Source organism: Callospermophilus lateralis, chromosome 1, assembly GCF_048772815.1.
Source record: "Callospermophilus lateralis isolate mCalLat2 chromosome 1, mCalLat2.hap1, whole genome shotgun sequence".
In the NCBI taxonomy this organism is placed as follows: domain Eukaryota; kingdom Metazoa; phylum Chordata; class Mammalia; order Rodentia; family Sciuridae; genus Callospermophilus; species Callospermophilus lateralis.
In genome coordinates, this window is record NC_135305.1 from 136949328 (window position 1) to 136970377 (window position 21050).

General features: G+C 49.0%; 1 pseudogene; it reads left to right on the top strand.

The window, feature by feature from the left end:
- The first annotated feature begins 9886 nt into the window (after window positions 1–9886).
- Window positions 9887–21050, top strand: part of LOC143642010 (vomeronasal type-1 receptor 3-like) — a 105775-nt pseudogene continuing 94611 nt past the window's right edge.

A 21050-nucleotide genomic window follows, 5' to 3' on the forward strand; every position in this document is an offset into this window, starting at 1 on the left:
GAAAGAAACTTTAGGGAGACTTTCAGAACTAACAAAATATAGAAAGGTATCGCCCCAGGTTGAAAGAGACTTTAGGGGGACTTTCAGAACTAACAAAATATCAAAAGGTATCACCCCAAGTTGAAGGAGACTTTAGGGGGACTTTCAGAACTAACATGGGAAACTCCCAGTCCTTAAAGGAACAATATGTGGAGTTACTACAAAGATTATTATATTCCATTGGTGTGAAAACATCTCATAAGAGACTCAAGGACTTATTTAAAATTATAGAATGTCATTGTCACTGGTTCCAGTATCAAACTAAGGTCCAGTTAAATTTAGGGGAATAGAAATTGGTTTAAAAAGAGCTCCATAAGCAGCATCAGGCTGGGAATGTTATTTCTTTGAAGATTTGGACATTGTGTAATGCTACTACTCAAGCATTACAATTATTAGAAAGCAATAACAAAAAGGGCTCTCTTTGTGAAAGACAAGTCTATACATCAGAATCTAATAATAAGGTCAACAAAACAGAGCCCAAAGAAGATATTTGTGATACTATAGATGACTCTCCTAAATCAGATCTGGGCGATGAGGAAGATTCAAAAAGTTCAGATAGTGACTCCAATATGAAAGAAATTATGGAGGCCTTTGTGGATAAAATGAGATTTAAAAAGCAAAGGTCCTCTCTCAAACCTACTACTCCTTCTAATGCTTCTCTCTTTCCAATGACAGAGTATAGAGTTAATGTGGGTAGAAAACAACAATGTTTTTTCATTTCCTCTTACTATGATACATGATAATGATGATCTTGCAGTTACTCCTGGTTGTTTTGTTGATCCACCACATTTGTTTCCTATAACTAGACAACAAAACCTTCAAAACCCCCCAATGATTGATGTTCACTATACTGCAGTGGAATACAAGTTTATAAAGGATTTAAAAGCTACAGCCTTTCAATATGGCCCTCAGTCTCCTTTTGTGTTAGATATGTTAGAAAATTTGGGAACTTCTAAATTACTTATTCCTTTGGATTGGGAGGCATTAGCCAAAACAGTTTTGGAGGGATCTCAGTAGTTACAATTGAGAAGTTGGTGGAAAGATGAGGCACGAAAACAAGCTGGAGAGAGTGAAGCTCAAAATCCCCTGGGACCTATGGAGGATAAGTTAATGGGGGAGGGTAATTACCGTGCCTTTAGAGACAGGCTCAATATACAGATCCAGATCTTCAACAAGTTGACAGGTTTTCTTAAGAGCTTGGAGATGTGTGATACCCACTGGTCAAGCACAACCTTCCTTTACTAAAACTATACAAGGGGCTACTGAACCTTACACTGATTTTCTTGCAAGACGATGTACTTTTGTAATGAGGGCAATGAATCAAGATAAAATAGCAAAGGTATTATTGGAAAGATTAGCATTTGAAAATGCAAATCCTGAATGTAAGCATATTTGGGGGCCATTAAAAGGGCAAAATGCCTCATTGAGTGAATATGTGAGAGCTTGTGCTGGAGTGGGAGGAATTGAACATCAAAGTTTCTGTTTTTGCTGCAGCCATGGCTGGAGCCCTTAAACCCAATAAATCAGGAACTTGTTTCAATTATGGAAAAGCAGGTCATTTTAAAAGGGATTGTAAAAAATAAATAAATAAATAAATAAATAAAAATAAATAAATAAATAAATTTTATGATACTTTCTAATTACCAGCCGGTTATTTTTTCTAGGACTCTTGCTTTTTCCTGGATTCTGTATTTTTTGAGCTCATAATTTTGATCCTAAAGACCTAAGTTAATGTTTTTCTGATCAGTTCTATTTTTGATCAACTGTGGAATATTTAAACATTATAATGGAAATTTCACCTAAAATAGCTACAAGGCCTTTATTGTATTATGTGTGCACATTTGTATTATATGTTTTATGTCTGTTTGTGTGTATGTCCATATATCATGTACATGATATAAAGATTGATATATATGTAAAGAGCACTCATAAAAAATTTTTTAAAAAATGGACCCAAATATTTTTAATTCACTGATTTAAATGGTTCAATTTAAATTGGGTAAACAGATAAAAAATAAGATGTCTTTAACATGTTAATGACTGATGTGCTTTGGTTCTAGGACTTTTCTTCAAAACAAAAAAAAATGGCTAACACTGTTCATTATACTTGTCTAATGTTTTGATAAAATAAGTAAATTAATTAGACATAAGATTGCTTGTTTATGAGTACTTTTGTTAAATATCTGATTGATTTACAAGGTTAATATGCTAAATGTTAAATGTACCATTAAATGCTTTTAACTCCATGAATTACATTAGATAACATTATTAATAATTTTTTAAGTTGGTAAATAATATAAATAAATAAATAAATAAATAAATGGTTTCTTTATCATCCCTAATATTTAGACACTATATTTTCATAATATGGTAAACAAATGTGATTAATTGTGTACTACAAATAACAAAATATCTCTTATTAAAATGGAATAATTTGCCTAAATTCAAAAATTTACAAGGATTATTTCAAAGTGTAAATAAAGAAGGGGTTAACAGAAAAAAAAATTAAAAGGTTCTAGGTATGGATTTAATTTTAAAAAATGTGTTTCTGGAAGTGAGTAAATAAAAGGATTTAAACAAGTGATAAAGAAGGTCTATATATGTTGGCTATATAGTTTTAAGTAAGTGATAAAGAAGGTCTGTGTATGTTGGCTATATATGTAAATTTTTGAACAAATAATCTTGAAAAAATTAAGGATTATACAACTATGGTTAAACAACAACTGTTATTTTGCAATATTCTAATATGTTATTTCTTTAATAGCTAAACTTAATTAATATAAAAACATCAATAGTAATTATGGTACTATTACTCTTCTTTGTATATTAAATGTGTTCATATTTTCCAGGTATATAAGTCATTAAGATAAAAGCTTTTAAAAAAATTATATCAAGCTGGTGTTCTCCAAAAGGTTGCATGGTAATTTTAGGCTTATAAAAATAACATATTGGAGATTTACTTATATCATTTAATGTTCTATAACTGGGCCTATTATCAATGAGATATATAAAATTTTATGTTACTTTTTACACTGAGGCACAATTTAAATGTATTTTTTAAGTTAATGAGAGCCTTATCTACATAAAGGTTAATTTTATAAAACACAAAAACATTTTTCCATTTTTCTAAAAAAAGCTAAAAGCTTTCAGCCTTTCTTTATTTCATGTTTTAGATGTGTTATCATATTATGCTAGTTTTTACTCAAATAAACTTAAACAATTATTTATATAAAATTTATAATATAATATTTATTTTTTTGATATTTTTTTATTTATTGGTTGTTCAAAACATTATAAAGCTCTTGACATATCATATTTCATACATTAGATTCAAGATGGTTATGAACTCCCAATTTTACCCCAAATACAGATTGCAGAATCACATAGGTTACACATCCACGTTTTTACATAATGCCCTATTAGTGATTGTTGTATTCTGCTACCTTTCCTATCCTCTACTATCCCCCCTCCCCTCCCTTCCCATCTTCTCTCCCTACTCCATCTACTATAATTCATTTCTCTCCTTGTTAATTTTCCCATTCCCCTCACAACCTCTTATATGTAATTTTGTATAACAATGAGGGTCTCCCTCCATTACCATGCAATTTCCTTTTTTTCTCCCTTTCCCTCCTACCTCATGTATCTGTTTAGTGTTAATCTTTTCTTCCTGCTCTTCCTCCCTGCTCTGTTCTTAGTTGTTCTCATTATATCAAAGAAGACATTTGGTATTTGTTTTTTAGGGATTGGCTAGCTTCACTAAGCATAATCTGCTCTAGTGCCATCCATTTCCCTGCAAATTCCATGATTTTGTCATTTTTTAGTGCTGCGTAAGACTCCATGGTGTATAAATGCCACATTTTTTTATCCATTCATCTACTGAAAGGCAACTAGGTTGGTTCCACAGTCTAGCAATTGTGAATTGTGCTGCTCTGAACATGGATGTAGCAGTATCCCTGTAGTACTCTCTTTTAAGGTCTTCAGGGAATAGTCCAAGAAGGGCAATATCTGGGTCAAAGGGTGGTTCCATTCCCAGCTTTCCCAGGAATCTCCATACTGCTTTCCAGATTGGCCGTACCAGTTTGCAGTCCCACCAGCAATGTACAAGAGTACCCTTTTCCCCACATCCTCTCCAGCACTTGTTGTTGTTTGACTTCCTAATGGCTGCCAATCTTACTGGAGTGAGATGGTATCTTAGGGTGGTTTTGATTTGCATTTCTCTGACTGCTAGAGATGGTGAGCATTTTTTCATGTACTTGTTGATTGATTGTATGTCCTCTGAGAAGTGTCTGTTCAGGTCTTTGGCTCATTTGTTGATTGGGTTATTTGTTTTCTTGTTGTTTAATTTTTTGAGTTCTTTGTATACTCTGGATATTAGGGCTCTATCTGAAGTGTGAGGAGTAAAAATTTGTTCCCATGATGTAGGCTCCCTATTTACCTCTTTTATTTTTTCTCTTGCTGAGAGAAAACTTTTCAGTTTAAGTAAGTCCCATTTGTTGATTCTTGTTATTAACTTTTGTGCTATGGGTGTCCAATTAAGGAATTTGGAGCCCGACCCCACAATATGTAGATCGGAGCCAACATTTTCTTCTATCAGACGCAGTGTCTCTGATTTGATATCTAGCCCCTTGATCCACTTTGAGTTAACTTTTGTGCATGGCGAGAGGAAGGGATTCAATTTCATTTTGTTGCAAATGGATCTCCAGTTTTCACAACACCATTTGTTGAAGATTCTATCCTTCCTCCATTGCATGCTTTTAGCTCCTTTATCAAATATAAGATAGTTGTGGCTTTGTGGATTAGTCTCTGTGTCCTCTATTCTGTACCATTGGTCCACCCGCCTGTTTTGGTACCAGTACCATGCTGTTTTCGTTACTATTGCTCTGTAATAGTTTTAAATCTGGGATCGCTATACTGCCAGATTCACACTTCCTGCTTAGAGTTGGTTTTGCTATTCTGGGTCTTTTATTTTTCCATATGAATTTCATGATTGCTTTATCTATTTCTACAAGAAATGCCATTGGGATTTTGATTGGCATTGCATTAAACCTATAGAGAACTTTTGGTAATATCGCCATTTTGATGATGTTAATTCTGCCTATCCATGAACAGGGTATATTTTTCCATCTTCTAAGATCTTCTTCTACTTCTCTGTTTAGGGTTTTGTAGTTTTCGTTGTATAAATCTTTCACCTCTTTTGTTAGGTTGATTCCCAAGTATTTTTTTTTTTTTTTGAGGATATTGTGAATGGAGTGTTTTTCCTCATTTCCGTTTCAGAAGTTTTGTCGCTGATATACAGAAATGCCTTTGATTTATGCGTGTTGATTTTATATCCTGCCACTTTGCTGAATTCATTTATTAGTTCTAGTAGTTTTTTTGTAGACCCTTTTGGGTCTTCTAGGTATAGAATCATGTCATCTACAAATAGTGATAATTTAAGTTCTTCCTTTCCTATTTTTATGCCTTTAATTTCTTTCGTCTGTCTAATTGCTCTGGCCAGTGTTTCGAGAACTATATTGAATAGAAGTGGTGATAGAGGGCATCCCTGTCTTGTTCCAGATTTTAGGGGGAATGCCTTCAATTTTTCTCCATTCAGAATGATGCTAGCCTGAGGCTTAGCATAGATAGCTTTTACAATGTTGAGGTAAGTTCCTGTTATCCCTAATTTTTCTAATGTTTTGAACATAAAGGGATGCTGTACTTTGTCGAATGCTTTTTCTGCATCTATTGAAATGATCATATGGTTCTTATCTTTAAGTCTATTGATGTGGTGAATAACATTTATTGATTTCCGTATGTTGAACCATCCTTGCATCCCAGGGATGAATCCTACTTGATCATGGTGCACAATTTTTTTGATGTGCCTTTGTATCCGATTCGCCAGAATTTTATTGAGGATTTTTGCATCTAGGTTCATCAGAGATATTGGTCTGTAGTTTTCTTTTTTTGAGGTGTCTGTCTGGTTTCGGAATCAGGGTGATGTTGGCATCATAAAATGAATTTGGAAGAGCTCCCTCTTTTTCTATTTCCTGAAATAACTTGAAAAGTATTGGTATTAATTCTTCCTTAAAGGTTTTGTAAAACTCCGCTGTATATCCATCTGGTCCTGGGCTTTTCTTGGTTGGAAGTCTTTTGATTGGTTCTTCTATTTCATCTATTGATATTGGTCTGTTTAAGTTGTGAGTATCCTCCTGACTCAGTCTGGGCAAATCATATGACTTAAGGAATTTATCGATGTCTTCACTATCTTCTATTTTATTGGAATATAGGTTTTCAAAATAATTTCTAATTGTCTTCTGTATTTCTGTAGCGTCTGTTGTGATATTGCCTTTTTCGTCCCGTAAGTTAGAAATTTGAGTTCTCTCTCTTCTTCTCTTCATTACCATGGCTAAGGGTCTGTCGATCTTATTTATTTTTTCAAAGAAACAACTTTTAGTTTTGTTAATTTTTTCAATAGTCTCTTTTGTTTCAATTTCATTGATTTCTGCTCTGATTTTAATTATTTCTTGCCTTCTGCTACTTTTGCTGTTGTTTTGTTCTTTCTTTTCTAGGGATTTGAGATGAAGTGTGAGCTCATTTATTTGTTGGTTTTTCCTTTTTTTGAGGAATGGCCTCCAAGCGATGAATTTCCCTCTTAAAACTGCTTTCATTGTGTCCCATAGATTCCGATATGTTGTGTCTGTATTTTCATTTATCTCTAAGAATTTTTTGATTTCCTCCTTTATGTCTTCTGTAACCCATTGATCATTCAGTAACATATTGTTCATTTTCCATGTGATGTAAGATTTTTCCTTCCTTTTTTTATTATTGATTTCCAGTTTCATTCCATTATGATCAGATAAAATGCATGGTATTCTCTCCACCCCTGTATATTTACTGAGGGTTTCCCTATGGCATAATATATGGTCTATTTTTGAGAAGGATCCATGTGCTGCTGAGAAAAAAGTATATCCACTTGATGATGGTTGATATATTCTATATATGTCAGTTAGGTCTAGGTTGTTGATTGTGAAATTGAGTTCTATAGTTTCTTTATTGAACTTTTGTTTGGAGGATCTGTCCAATGGTGAGAGAGGTGTGTTGAAGTCACCCATAATTATTGTGTTGTGGTCTATTTGATTCTTGAACTTGAGGAGAATTTGTTTTATGAATGTCGCAGCACCATTATTTGGTGCATAGATATTGATAATTGTTATGTCTTGTTGGTGAATGGTTCCTTTTAACAGTATATAATGTCCTTCCTTATCCCTCTTGATTAACTTAGTCTTGAAGTCAATTTTATTCAATATGAGGATGGCCACCCCTGTTTGCTTACGAGGACCGTGTGTGTGGTATATTTTTTCCCAACCTTTCACCTTCAGCCTGTGTATGTCTTTTCCAATCAGATGTGTCTCCTGGAGGCAGCATATTGTTGGATTTGTTTTTTTAATCCATGTTACCAGCCTATGTCGCTTTATTGGAGAGTTTAAGCCATTAACGTTTAGAGTTACTATTCATATATGGTTTTTACTACCAGCCATGTTTGTTTATTTATCATCTTTTTTTTAATTTAGTTTGTTTCTCCATGGTTAGCTTTCCTCCCGCCCTCTGTCTTTATAGAGGCACTTCCCACTGGTGGTTTTGGTTATTGTTTTTCATTTCTTCCTCGTGTAGTGTTTTGCTCAAGATGCTTTGCAATGCTGGTTTTCTGGCTGCAAATTCTTTTAGCTTTTGTTTATCATGAAAGATTTTCATTTCATTGTCATACCTGAAGCTTAATTTTGCTGGATACAGAATTCTTGGTTGGCTTCCATTGTCTTTCAGTGTTTGAAATACGTTGTTCCAGGATCTTCTTGCTTTCAGTGTCTGTGATGAAAAATCCGTTGTTAACCTTATTGGTTTACCCCTGAATGTAATCTGCCTCCTTTCTCTTGAAACTTTTAATATTTTCTCCTTGTTCTGTATATTGGATATCTTCATAACAATGTGTCTTGGCGTTGGTCTACTGTGATTTTGTGTGCTCAGTGTCCTGTATGCATCTACAATTTGTATATCCATTTCCTTTTTTATTTCTGGAAAGTTTTCTGTAATTATTTGATTCAGCAGGTTACTCATTCCCTTGGTGTGAATCTCTGTACCTTCTTCTATCCCGATGACTCTTAGGTTTGGTTTTTTTATGTTATCCCATATCTCTTGGATGTTTTTCTCGTGATTTTTAACCAGCCTTTCTGAATTGGCTAGACTCTTTTCAAGATGATATATTTTGTCTTCATTATCTGACGTTCTGGCTTCTACTTGCTCTACTCTGTTAGTGATACTCTCAATTGAGTTATTAATTTGGTTTATTGTTTCCTTCATTTCTAGAATTATTGTTTGATTTTTTTTATAATCTCTATCTCCTGATAAAGATGCTTAACTTCTTCTTTTATCTGTTTATGTAATTCATTTTCTAAGTGTTCTTTCACTGTTTGGATTTGCTGTCTCGTATCCTCTTTAAGCTTCCATTCCATCTGTCTAAGGTATTCCTTGAGTTTTTTATATGACCATTTTTCTGCTGACTCTAGGTCCTCCTGAATATTTAGGCTGTCCTTCATTGTTTGTACTCCTTTTCTTCCTTGCTTTTTTATGCTGCTCGTATTACTTATTGTTCTGTTTAATTGCTGAATTACTGTTTACTCTTATAAATTTATTTGATGCTTGGGAGGAAAGATATTAGAAGGGAAGGGAAGAAGTCACTAAAGAGAATGAGAGTAGGCAGGTAGAATTCAAGGAAGGGGGAATAAGAAAATTGAAAAGAAATGAAAAGGCAAAATAAACAAAAACAAAAAAATTAGAAAAGAAAGAAAGAAAGAAAAGAAGAGAAAAAGAAATTTTTTTACAAAAATAATAATGTTAATAATAAAAAATGAAAATTAAAATTTAAAAAAATTATAATAATAATTAAATAAAAAATTAAAAAGAAATTAAAAACATTGAGAAAAGTTAAAGAACAACAACATATAAAAATTGAAAATGAAAGAAAAAGAAAAAGTAAAAAAAAAATGAATAATAATGATAAATGCAGTCTTAGAGTTCGATTGACTTCTCTTCCAGTAGGTGGAGCTGTGCCCACTGGGCCAAGCTTCTCCTCTCAATAGGTGGGAATCATTCACAGTGCAGCAGCTCTTTCTCCCAGACTGTGCGGGTCTCCAATCCTGAGTGTCTAGGGCCTTCTCTTGTGTTTCTCAAGCCAGGCCGCGCTCACCTGTGATACTCACCATAATACTAGCTACACGCTAGGCCTGCTGCTCCTGGGAGCCCTGTCGTGCTGGTTTCAATGCAGTTATCTCCTCCGCCCATGACCTCAGTTCTCTGCCAAGGTGGTATCCCATGCAAATGGTGACCATTCGTTCCCTATGTCGGGTGACCAATGCAACGGGTGGGTCCTGACTGTCTCTCCCAATCCCTGTTTCAAACCTGTGGCCACTGCCTATGAAGGCTCCGTTGGCTTTTACCTCTATAAGTTCATAAGGGTCGACCAGTTATTTCAGCGGAATAGTTAGTGCTGAGTCACTAGAAGCGGGCGAACCGGAGCTTGAATGCAGCCGATCCAGGCTCAGTGTGTGTGTTCTGTGGGGCCCTGACTGTACACCCCAGATCCACGTCAGCTCAGCATTGCCTAGTGATCCTGAGCAAACAGCATTTAGACAATTTAAGGCTCCGGCAGTTGAAGATGTCAGAGACTTGATCTCTCCGCACTGCCACCATGTTAGGTCTCCTCAATGATATTCATGTTACCCTTAAAGCTTCCTGGCCTAAGCAAATTCTTGGGATTATACAAACTGCTGCTTCTGTTTCCAGTCCAGATTTCTAGAAATAAAACCCTGCCACCATGGCCTCCGCCTCTGGGTTGTGCTCACAGGAGCCGTGCTTGTCTGCGACCGTATCAGAGCCCCAGCGGCCGCGGCCTCCGCAGCTCTCAGCCCGGTGCTGGGCCCCCCGGACCCAAGCAGCTGCCACCGAGGCTCTCCACCCTCCTCCTCCAGAGCACTGGGCCCCTCGCAGGGGGGTGCAGAACGACCCCAGTGCAGGCTCTGCCCGAAGGTGCAGCGGCGAACAGGCGACCGAGGCGCACGCCGCGGCCCAGCCTTCGGAGGACAGGACTCGGCAGGCAGCCCAGCTCCAACCTCTAGATGCGGCTGCTGAACAATGTAGACAGAGCCATCAAGACCGCCATCCGAAAGCAAATGGCGGCTCCCGCGGAGTGGATTTTCAGCACCGAAACCACAGCCCAGCCCGCAATCCCAATCCACAAACTCCCTGTATAAAAATTATTCAAAAAAAAAAAAAAAGGGGCAGGGCGCCCTGAGCTTTCTTTGCCTCGGGTACTTACAATCCACTGCTGATTACACATTCAGCTTCTCTTCCCGGGGCAAAGCGAAAGCGCCCGAAGCTCTGAGCAGCCAAGCATTCGGGAGCCAAGCGGCTCTTTTTCGATCCCTTTGTTCTTCCTGCTGCTTAGCAAAGTGATCCACTACAGATTAATGGTGAAAGGAGCTCTAACAAGCTGCGTGAAATCTCGATTAAAGCCGCTGCTCTGAGCACCACGCTCAGCACTTCAGCAACCTCTGTACGCATTGGCCATCTTCCTGTACCATGCCTCTATAATATAATATTTTAAAAAAAAAACAAAATAAACTTTAAAACTACAACACTTTACTTAAAATTTAATAAGAGCCCTACTTACCTAAGATAAGACTCTATGTCCTGTTTGACTACATGTAAAAATAACAACAAAAATAGTAGGCCCTCCCAAGGACAGCAGACACCTCATTTTCAAGCATGTCCACTGTTACCTATCTATACCTTGACAGAATATCCCATTTGCAGGCAGACTCCATCAAGGACAGTAATAGTAACGCAGTTATATCTGATTCTCTACACTCACCCCTCCCAGAAGGGGATTGCCCTTGACCCCGGGTTCGCTGAGAGCTACCCCCAAAACCTGGGTTTGGGGGTCTCCCCCTCCCAGGGGGCAGTTCTTCCGACAATTGATTTCAGGGTGTTTTGCTCCTCTGGAGGGAGAGTGCTCTTGACCCCCAAGTGCGGTGGGAGCTCCCCCGACTACCAGGTTTGGGTGGTCTTATCCTGTGGAGAATTTCCCCAAAACACCCGGGTTTGGGGTGTTCTCCCCTCACGGGAGTGAGTGCCCTCAACCCCAGGTGCGGTGGGGGCTCCCCCCACACCATGTTTCGGGGGTCTCACTCTTGGGATGGGAATACCCACGACCTCGGGTGCGGTGGGAGCTCCCCCTGACACATTGGTTCAGGGGTCTTCTGCTCCCAGGGGGAGTGCCCTCCACCACAGTAGCAATGGGAGCTCCCCCGGACACCCAGGTTGGGGAGTCTCCCGCCTCCCAGGACGGGGGAATCCCCTCCACCCCAAGTGCGGTGGGAGCTCCCCCTGACACCCGGGTTCAGAGTGTCTCACCCTTCCAAGGGCAGGGAAAGTGCCCTCGACCCCAGGTGCAGTTTGAGCTCACCCTGGAACCCTTGATTAAGGGTCTTGCCCCTCCCAGGGAAAGGAGTGCCCTCGACTCTATGAGGTGTGCGCTTCCCCCAACACCCGGGTTCTGGGTGTCTCACCCCTCCCAGGGGGGATGTGCCCTGAATCCCAGGTGCGGTGGGAGCTCCCCATGAAACCTAGGTTCTGGGTGTGTCACCCCTGGGGGTGGGTGGAGTGCCCTCCACCCTGGTTCTGTAGGAACTTCTCTAGACACCCAAGTTCGAGGTATCTCACCCCTCCCATAGGGGGTGTGTCATCAATCACAGGTGCGGTTTGAGCTCCCCCGAACCCTTGATCGGGGGTCTCACCCCTCATGGGGCGGGGAGTGCCCACGACCCCAGGTGCGGTGGGAGCTCCCCCCAACACCCCGGTTCAGGGTGTCTCGCCCCTGGTGGGGGGGTGGGGTTGTACCCTTGACCCCGGGTGCTGTGGGAGCTCCCCCGACAGCATGTTGCGAAGGAGTCTCCCCTCGAGGAAAATGCCCTCGACCCCAGGTGCAGTGGAAGCTCACCCCGAAACCCAGGTTCAGGGTGTCTCGCCCTTCCGGGAGGAGGGAGTGCCATCAACCCCTGGGTGCGGTAGGAGTTCCCCCAGACTCCTGGGTTGGGGGTCTCCTGCCTCTGAGGAGGGAAGTGCTCAAGACCCTGGGTGTGGTGGGAGCTCTCCCCGAAACCCTGGATGGGGGGTCAACCGCCTCTCGGGGGAGGGGAGTCCCCTCCGCCCAGAGTGCGTTGGAACCTCCCTTCCACTTCCGGGTTCATAGGACTCCCGCCTCCCAGCTGGGGGAATGCCCTCGACCCTGGGTGTGGTGGGAGCTCCCTCGACACCCGGGTTCATGGGCTCTCACCCCTGAAAGAGGAGTGCCCACAACCCCGGGTGTGGTGGGACCTTCCCCTGACACACCAGTGCAGGGAGGCTTGCCCTCGGGAGGAATGCCTTCCACTCAGGGTGCGGAGGGAGCTCCCCCACCCCGGGTTAAGGGTGTCTTGCCTCTTGGTGGGGTGGTTGTGCCCTCCATCCTGGGTGTGGTGAGAGGTCACCCAAACCCAGGTTTAGTGTTCTCACACCTGGAGGAATGTGCCCTTGAGCACAAGTGAGGTTGGAGCTCCCCCCAACACCTGGGTTTGATGGTCTCCTGCCCCCACAGCAGGGGAGTCCCCTCCGCCCTGGGTGCGGAATCTGGATGTCTCGCTCCTCCCGTGGATGTTAGTGTCCTCGACAACAGATGCTTTGGGAGCTCCCCCGACACCGAGTTCAGGATGTCTCTCCCTCCATTGTGGGGAGTGCCCTCCACCCCGGTTTGGTGGGAGCTCCTCTAGTCACCCAGGTTTGAGGTGTCTAGCCCGGGGTGGGGGTGGGGGGTCATCGACCCCAGGTGCGGTTTGAACTCACCCCGGAACCCTTGATTGGGTGTCTCACTTCTCCCAGCAGGGGAGAGCCCTCGACTCCAGGTGCAGTGGGAGCTTCCCTCAACACCTGGGTTTGGGATGTTTCGCCCGTCCTGGGGAGGGCGAGTGCCCTCGACCCCAGGTGTGGTGGGAGCTGCCCGTGACACCCGTGTTCAGGGTTTCTCGCCTCTCCGAGGGGGTAGGTCTTCCCAACACCCTGGTTCATGGGAGTTTCACCCCTCCCAGGGGGGAGTGAGTGCAGTCATCCCCAGGTGGGCTGAGAGCTGTCCCCGACACATGGGTTCGGGGGTCTCACCAGTTGGGGAAGAGAGTTCCTTCGACCCCGGGTGTGGTGGGAGCTCCCCGCTACACCAGGGTTCGGGGGTATAAGCCCTCCCAGTGGGGAGGGCCCTCGACCCTGAGTGCAGTGGGAGCTCCCCTCAACTCCCAAGTTCGTGGGTCTCACACTTCCGGAAGGGGTAGATACCTTGACTCTCGTTCCTGGGTGTGGTGGGAGCTCCCCGCAACACCCGGGTTTAGAGGTCTCACCCCTCCCGGATGGGAAGTCCTCCAAACACCTGGGTTCGAAGGGTCTCGCCCCTGGGAGGGGGGGCGTGCCCTCGATACCAGATGAGATGGGAGCTGCCCCAAAAACCTGGGTTAGAGGGTTCTTTTGCCTCCCAGGGAGGGGGTGTGCCCTCAACCCTGGGTGCGGTGGGAGCGTCCCAGCGACACCCAGATACGGGGGTCTAGCACCTCCAGTGGGGGAGTGCCCTGGACCCCAGGTATGGTGGGAGCCCCCGCCCCTCACCCGGGTTCTGGGTGTCTCCTCTCCCGGTGGGGGAAGTGCCCTCCAACCCGGGTGCAGTGGGAGCTCCCCCCAACACGTGGTTCAGGTGTCTCTATGCTCCTGAGGTGGAAGGCCTCCCCAACACCCTTGTTCAGGGGATCTTTCCCCTCCCAGAGGGAGGGAGTGCCCTCAACCCCAGGTTCAGTGGAATTTTCCTTGGACACCCAGGTTGGGGGTCTCGCTCCTCCCTCTGGTGAGTACCCTCGACCCAGGATGCGGTGGGAGGTACCTACAACATGCGGATTCTGGAGGTCTCGCCACTTCCAGGGGGGAAGTGCCCTCAACCCCCGGTATGGTGGGATCTCCACCCTACACCCAGATTCGGGGTGTCTCTCCCCACCAGGAGATGAGAGTGCTCTCACCTGGGTGTGGTGGGAGCTCCCCACAACATCTGGGTTTGGGTTGTCTCTCCCCTCCTGGGTTGGTGGCCTGCCCTCGAGCCCGGGTGTGATGGGAGTTTCCCCCCATACCCGGGTTTTGGGTGTCTCGCCCCTCCTGGGGAGGTAGAGTGCCTTCAACCCCCTGTGCGGTGGGAGCTCCCCCAGACATCCGGGTTAGGGCTGTCTCGCCCCTCCCGGGGAGGGGGGGAGTTTCTTCAACCCCTGGTGTTGTGGGAGCAACCCCTGACCCCCAAGTTTGTGGTTTCTTGCCCCTCCAGGAATGGGGAGACTTTCCAACCCCTGGTTTGTGGGGATCTTGCCCCTCCTGGGAAGGGAATGCCATCTTCCCCTGGTGAGGTGTGAGCTGCCCCCGACACACCAGTTCGGGGGTCTCGCCAGTTGGGGGGGAGTGCCCTCGACCTGGGAGCTGTGGGAGCTCCACCCGACACCTGGGTTCAGGGTGTCTTGCCCTTCACAGTTGGGGGCACTGCCCTCCATCCCGGGTGCGGTGGAGTCTCACCCTGACACCTGGGTTCTAGGTGTCTCGCCCCTCCTGGGGGGTGCCCTCGATTCCGGGTGCGGTGGGACCTCCCCATATACCCCAGTTCAGGGTTCTCCCCTTCTTTGGGATTCCCCCCGAGATTCAGGTTCTGGGTTCTCAACCCTCCAGGGGGCAAGTGCCCTTGATCCCCGTTATGGTTGGAGCTCCCCCAGACACCCGGATTTGGAGGGTCTCTGCCCTCCCAGGGGGAATTAGCCTCAACCCTGGTTGTGGTGGGAGTTCCCTTGATACCCTAGTATGGGGGTCTCGCCCCTCCCAGAAGGGGATTGCCCTTGATCCCAGGTGCGCTGGAAGGTACTCCAACACCTGGGAGGGGGAGACCCCCAAATCTGGGTGTCGGGGGAGCCCTCCTCCCGGGGGGCAATTTTTCTGACACTAGATTTTAGGGTGTCTCGCCCTTCCTGGTGGGAGAGTGCCCTCAATTCTGGGTGCTGTGGGACCTCCCCCTACACCTGGGTTCGGGGTTCTCCCCTTCCCAGGGGGGATTTGTTAGGGTCTGTAAACAAGTCAGGATAGCGCCTGGCATTTTGCAGAGGGAGTGGTTTGTGAAGTAAAGCCAGCAAGCCATTAAGTGTGGAGATTCCTTATTGGTTGACTGCTGTATCTAGTTTATGTTAATTAAGATAAGCTGTGTGGAATGTATATATACCCCTCCTGTCCTACAATAAAGGGCTCCCACTCCTGCTGTATCAATGTACACAAGTTGCTCGTCACCCCCCCTCCCCCGTTATTTTGCTGCAGGTGCAGTGGGAGCTCCCCCACACACACACCGACACCCAGGTTCGGGATTTCTCGTGGCACCTCCAGGGGCGGATAGTGCCCTCGACCCTGGGTGTAGTGGGAGCTCCCCCTGACACCCGGGTTCAGGAAGTTTTGCACCTCCCGAAGGTGGAATTCCCCCAATACCCAGGTTTGGGGAGTCTCGTTGCTCCCAGGAGTGGGGAATTCCCCCAAACCTAAGTGCGGTGGGAGCTCCCCCTGACACCCAGGTTCAGAGGCTTCACGCATCCCAGATGGGAAGTGCCCTTTACCCCTGGTGCACTGGGAGCTCCCCCCACACCCTGTTTCGGGGGTCTCCCCCTCCCGGTGTCCTTCCGAAACTTGGATTCGGAGGGTCTCGCTGCTCCCGGGGTGGGGAGTGCCCTCGACCTTGGGTGCAGTGGGGGCTCCACCTTGAACTCAGATTCGGGGGTCTCGCCCCACCCGCAGGAGGAATGATCCAGGTCCCAGGTGCGCTGAGAGCTCCCCCAGACATCTGAGTTCAGGATAACTCAACCCTCCCAGGCGGGGAGTGCCCTCAACCCCGGGTGTGGTGGGAGCTCCCGCTGACATCCGGGTTCAAGGTCTCACCCCTCTTGGGGAGGAAAGTTTCCTTGAACCCGGGTGCGCTGGGAGCTCCCCCTGACACACAGGTTTGAGTGTCTTGCCCCTCGTGGGAGAGTGCCCTCGACCCTGGGCGCTGTGGGGGCTCCTCCCGACACTCGGTTCGGGAGTTTCACCCCTCCCTATAGGGGAGTGCCCTCAACCCTAGCATGTGCTGAAAGCTTCCCATGACACCTGGGTTCAGGATGTTTTGCCACTTCCGTAAGGGGCAGTGCCCTCGTCCCTGGGTGCTGTCGGAGCTTCTGAGGACACCTGGGTTCCTGGTATCTCACACCTTCAGGAGGGGGGGGAGTGCCCTCCACTCCAGGTGCGGTGGGATCTCCCCTCATTTCTCGTGTTCGGGGTTCTCTCCCCTCCAGATGGAGAGTGCCCTCGACCCTGGGTGAGGTGGGAGCTCCCCCTGACACCTGGGTTGGGAGTCTCGCTGCTCCCTGGGGAGGGAGTCCCCCAACACCCTGGCTCAGGGAATCTCGTCCCTCCCCAGGGAGGGAGTGCCCTCGACCCCAGTTGCGATGGGAGCTCCAACTGACACCCAGTTTCAGGAGTCTCACCACTCTATGGGGAGGGGGGGAGTGTCCTCTACTCCGGGTTTGGTGGGATCACCGCCTGACACCCGGGTTCGGGGAGTCTCAACACTGGGTGCAGCGGGTGCTCCCCCCGACAACCTGGTTCAGGCTGTCTTTCCCCTCCTGGGAGTGGAAGTGCCCTGAATGTCAGGTGTGGTGGGAGCTTTCCCAGCCACCCGGGTTCAAAGTGTCTTGCCTGTCTCTGGGGGGAAGTGTCCTTGATCCCGAGTTTAGTGGCAACTCCCCCAGACACCTCTGTTGGGGGTATCCTGCCCCTCCTGGCTGTGGGTAGTGCCCTCTATCCCGGGTGCAGTGGAAGCTCCCCCAACACCAGGGTTCGGTGTGTCTCGACCCTCTGGGGGTGGGAGTGCCCTCGATCCTGGGTGTGGTGGGAGTTTCCCCTGACACCCGGTTTCAGGGTCTCACCCTTCCCAGAAGGAAAGTGCCCTTGAATCCGGGTGCACTTTGAGCTCCCCCATACCCAGATTCAGGGGTCTGCCCCTGGGGGGGGGAGTCCCCTCAACACTCAGGTTCGAGGGGTCTCGTCCTTCCCAGGAGGGGAGTGCCCTCAACCTGATGTACAGTGGGAGCTCCTTCCAGACCCGGGTTTCGGGGTCTCGCCCCTCCTGGGGGAGGAGTGCCTTCGACCCTGGGTGCAGTGGGAGCTCCACCGACATCCAGGTTTGGAGGTCTTGCCACTCCAGAACCCAGGTTTGGGGTGTCTAGCCCTTCCAGAGGTGGAGAGTGCCCTCATCGCTGGGTGTGGTGGGATCTCCCCCCAACATCAGGGCTCGGGTTGTCTCACCTGTTATGGGAGGGGGAAGTGCCCCCATCCCGGGTGCAGTGGGAGCTCCCCACAACACCCGGGTTTTGGGGTCTCCACTTTCGGTGGGGTGTCCCCCAAAACTCGGGTTAGGGGGGTAACACCCCTCCCTGGGTGGGGGAATGCTCTTACCCCCAGGTGAGTGGGAGCACCCCCAGAACACAGTTTTGGAGGTCTCGCCCATCCCAAAGGGACGAGTGACCTTGACCCCATTCCTGGGGTAGCAACCCTGGAAACCCGGGTTCTGGGTGTGTCACCCCTTTTGTGAAGGTAGGAGTGCCCTAGACCCCCGGGTTCTGTGGGAGATCCTCCCAACACTTGGGATAGTGGGTCTCGCCCATCCCAGGATTAAAGTGCCCTCAACCCCCAATGCGTGGGAGCTTCCCCCAACACCTGAGTTCAGGGGTCTCGCCCCTCCCAGAGGGACAGTGCCCTTGACCCCGGGTGCAGTGAGAGCTCCCCCACAACCCAGCCTCGGTGGTCCCTCTCCTCCCACGGGTGAGTGCCTTTGACTCCAGATAAGGTGGGAGCTGCCCAGACAACAAGGTATGGGGAATCTCGCTCCTTCCAAGTGGGAGTGCCCTCGACCGGGGTGCAATGGGAGCTCCACCTGACACCCGTGTTCGAGGTGTCTTACCCCTCCAGGGGGGAGTTCCCTCCATCTTGGGTGTGGTGGAGCTCCCTTACACCCGGGTTAGGGTTGTCCTCTGGGGGGTAGTGCCCTGGACCCTGAGTGCGGTGAATGATTCCCCTGACACCCGGGTTCCCGGTGTCTCGCCTTTCCTTGGGGGGTGCCCTTGGCCCCAGGTGTTGTGGAGCTCCCCCAGACACCCGGGTTCGGGGTGTCTCACCCCTCCCAGGGGGAAGGGCCCTCAAACCCAGGCGTTGGGACTTCTCTCCGATACCTGGGTTTGGGGTATCTCACCCCTCCTGGGGGGTAGTGCCATCAAACCTGGGTGCAATGAGAGCTCCCCGCTACACCCGGGTTCAGGATGTCTTGCCCCTCCCAGAGAGGGGGAGTGCCCTCGACCCAGGGTCCAGAGGGAGCTCCCCGGACACCCTGGCTTGGGGAGGCCTCACACTTCGGGAGAGGGAGGAGTGCCCTCGTCCCCGGTGCAGTGGGAGATCCCCAGGACACCTGGATTCGGGGATGTCTCGCACCTTCCGGTGGGGGGGGAGTGCCCTTGATACCGGGTGTGGTGGGAGCTACCCTTGACTCCGGGTTTGGGTATCTCATTCCCCCCCACCCGTGGGGACTGCCCTCAACCCCAGTTGCAGTGGGAGCTCCCCCTGACACCCGAGTTCAGGTGTCTCGCCAGTCCCAAGAGGGGAGAGTGCCCCCGTCCCCAGGTGTAGTGGGAATTCCCCCCAACACCCAGGTTTGGGGATCTAGCCCTCCCAGAGGGGGAAAGTGTCCTTGACCCTGGGTTCGCTGGGAGCTCCCCCCCCAACACCCGGGTTCAGGGAATCTCATCTCTCCCAGGAGGGAGTGCCCTCGACCCAAGGTGCGGTGGGAGCTCCCCCTGACATCTGGTTTGGGGAGTCTCTCCATTCCCTGAAGGGGGAAGTGCCCTCTTCCCCAGGTGCTGTGGGAGCTCCCCCAACACCCACGTTCAGGCATCTCGCACCCCTGGTTGGGGAGTCGCTGCAACCTTGGTTCGGGGGTTCGGGGGTCTCACCCGTGGTGATGGGGGGGTAGTGCCCTCAACTCCAGGTGTGGTGGGATCTCCCCCAGAACCCAGGTTGGGATGTCTCGTTCCTCTGGGGGGGGAGGGCCATTGACCCCTTATTCAGTGAGATCTCCCACCAACACTGGGGTTCGAGGGGTCTCACCCCTCCTTGGGGGTAGTGCCCTCAAATCCGGGTGTGGTGGGAGCTCCCTCCGAACCCAGGTTTTGGATGTTTTGCCCCTGGTGGTGGGGGTAGAGACCTCAACTCCAGCTGCAGTGGGAGCTCCCCCCCACACCCAAGTTAGGGGTTTGCCCCTCCCTGGCCGGGGAGTGCCCTAGACCCTGGGTACAGTGGCAACTCCCTTTGAAACCAAGGTTCAGGGGGGTCTCGCCCCTCTTGGGGGGGAAGCACCCTCGACCACAGGTGCGGGGGGAGCTCCTCCGGACACCTGGTTTCCAGATGTCTCCCCCCTTCCAAGGCAGGGGAGTGCCCTCATTCCCGTATGCGGTGGGAGCTCCCCAGGAAACCCGTGTTCGGGGGTCTCCCCTCTCTAGGTGGGGATTGTCCTCCATCCAGGTGCTGTGGGAGCTCCCCCTGACACCTGGGTTGGGTGGTCTCTCCCATCCTTGGGGGAGAGAAGGTCCCCCAACACCTGGGTTCGAGGGTTTCTGCCCCTCCAGGGGTGGAAGTGCCCTCGACACTTGGTGCAGTTGGAGCTTCCTCCGACACCCGGGTAGGGGTGTCTCCCCCATCCCGGGAGAGGGGAGTGCCCTTGACTCCAGATGCGGTGGGAGCTCCCCCAACACCGGGGATCAGGGTGTCTTGCACCTACTGTGTGGGGGAGTGCCCTCGACCCCGGTGCAGTGGGCAGTCCCCCTGACACCTAGGTTCGGGGTTTCTCGCACCTCCAGGGTGGGGAAGAGCCCTGAACCCCTGGTGTGGTGGAAGCTCCCCCCAATACCCGGGTTTGTGGGGTCTCACCCCTTGGATACGGGGAGGAGAATACCTTCAACCCAGCCTGCGGTGAAATCTACCCCCAACACCCGAGTTCAGGAGGTCTCACCCCTCCCAGGCGTGGGAGTTCCCTCGACCCCAGGTGTGGAGAGAGCTCCTCCCGACACACAGGTTTGGTTTGTCTGTCCCTAGATTGGGTGGGAATGCCCTTGATCCCCGGTATGGTGGGAGCTCCAACAGACACTCAGTTCAAGGTCTACCGCCTGGGGGGAGGGTGTCTCCTCCGCCCCAGGTGCGTTGGGACCTCCCCCGGACACCCTGGTTTGGAGTTCTTCACCTATCAGGGTGGATAGGAGTGCCCTCGACTTCAGGTGTGGGGGATCTCCCCCCGACACCCGGGCCAGAGGGTCTCCTTTCTATGGGGGGATACTGCCTTCCATCCCAGGTCCCTTGGGAGCTCCCCGTGACACCCGGTTTGGGATTTCTTGGGGGTGGGGAGGGCAAGTGCCCTCGACCCCAGGTGCACTGCAGCTCCCACTGACACCTGGGTTTAGGGGGTCTTGCCCCTCCCAAAGGGGGAAGTTCCGCCTACTCCAGGGTTCAGGGGTCTCACCTCTCCCAGAGGGTGTGCCCTCAACCCCAGGTGCAAAGGGAGCTCCCCCTGACACCCAGGTTTGGGGTGTCTCAACCCTCCATGGGGTGGGGATTGCAGTGGACCCTGGGTGCAGTGAAAGCTTTCCCCGACACCCAGGTTCGGTGTATCTCGCCCCTGCTGTTTGGGTAGTGCTCTCGACCCTGGGCACAGTGAGAGCTCCCCCTGACACCCGGATTTGGGGTGTCTCGCACCTCCAAGGGGGTAGTGCCTTTAACCCTGGGTGCAGTGGGAGCTCCCCACAAATACCGCATTTGGGGTG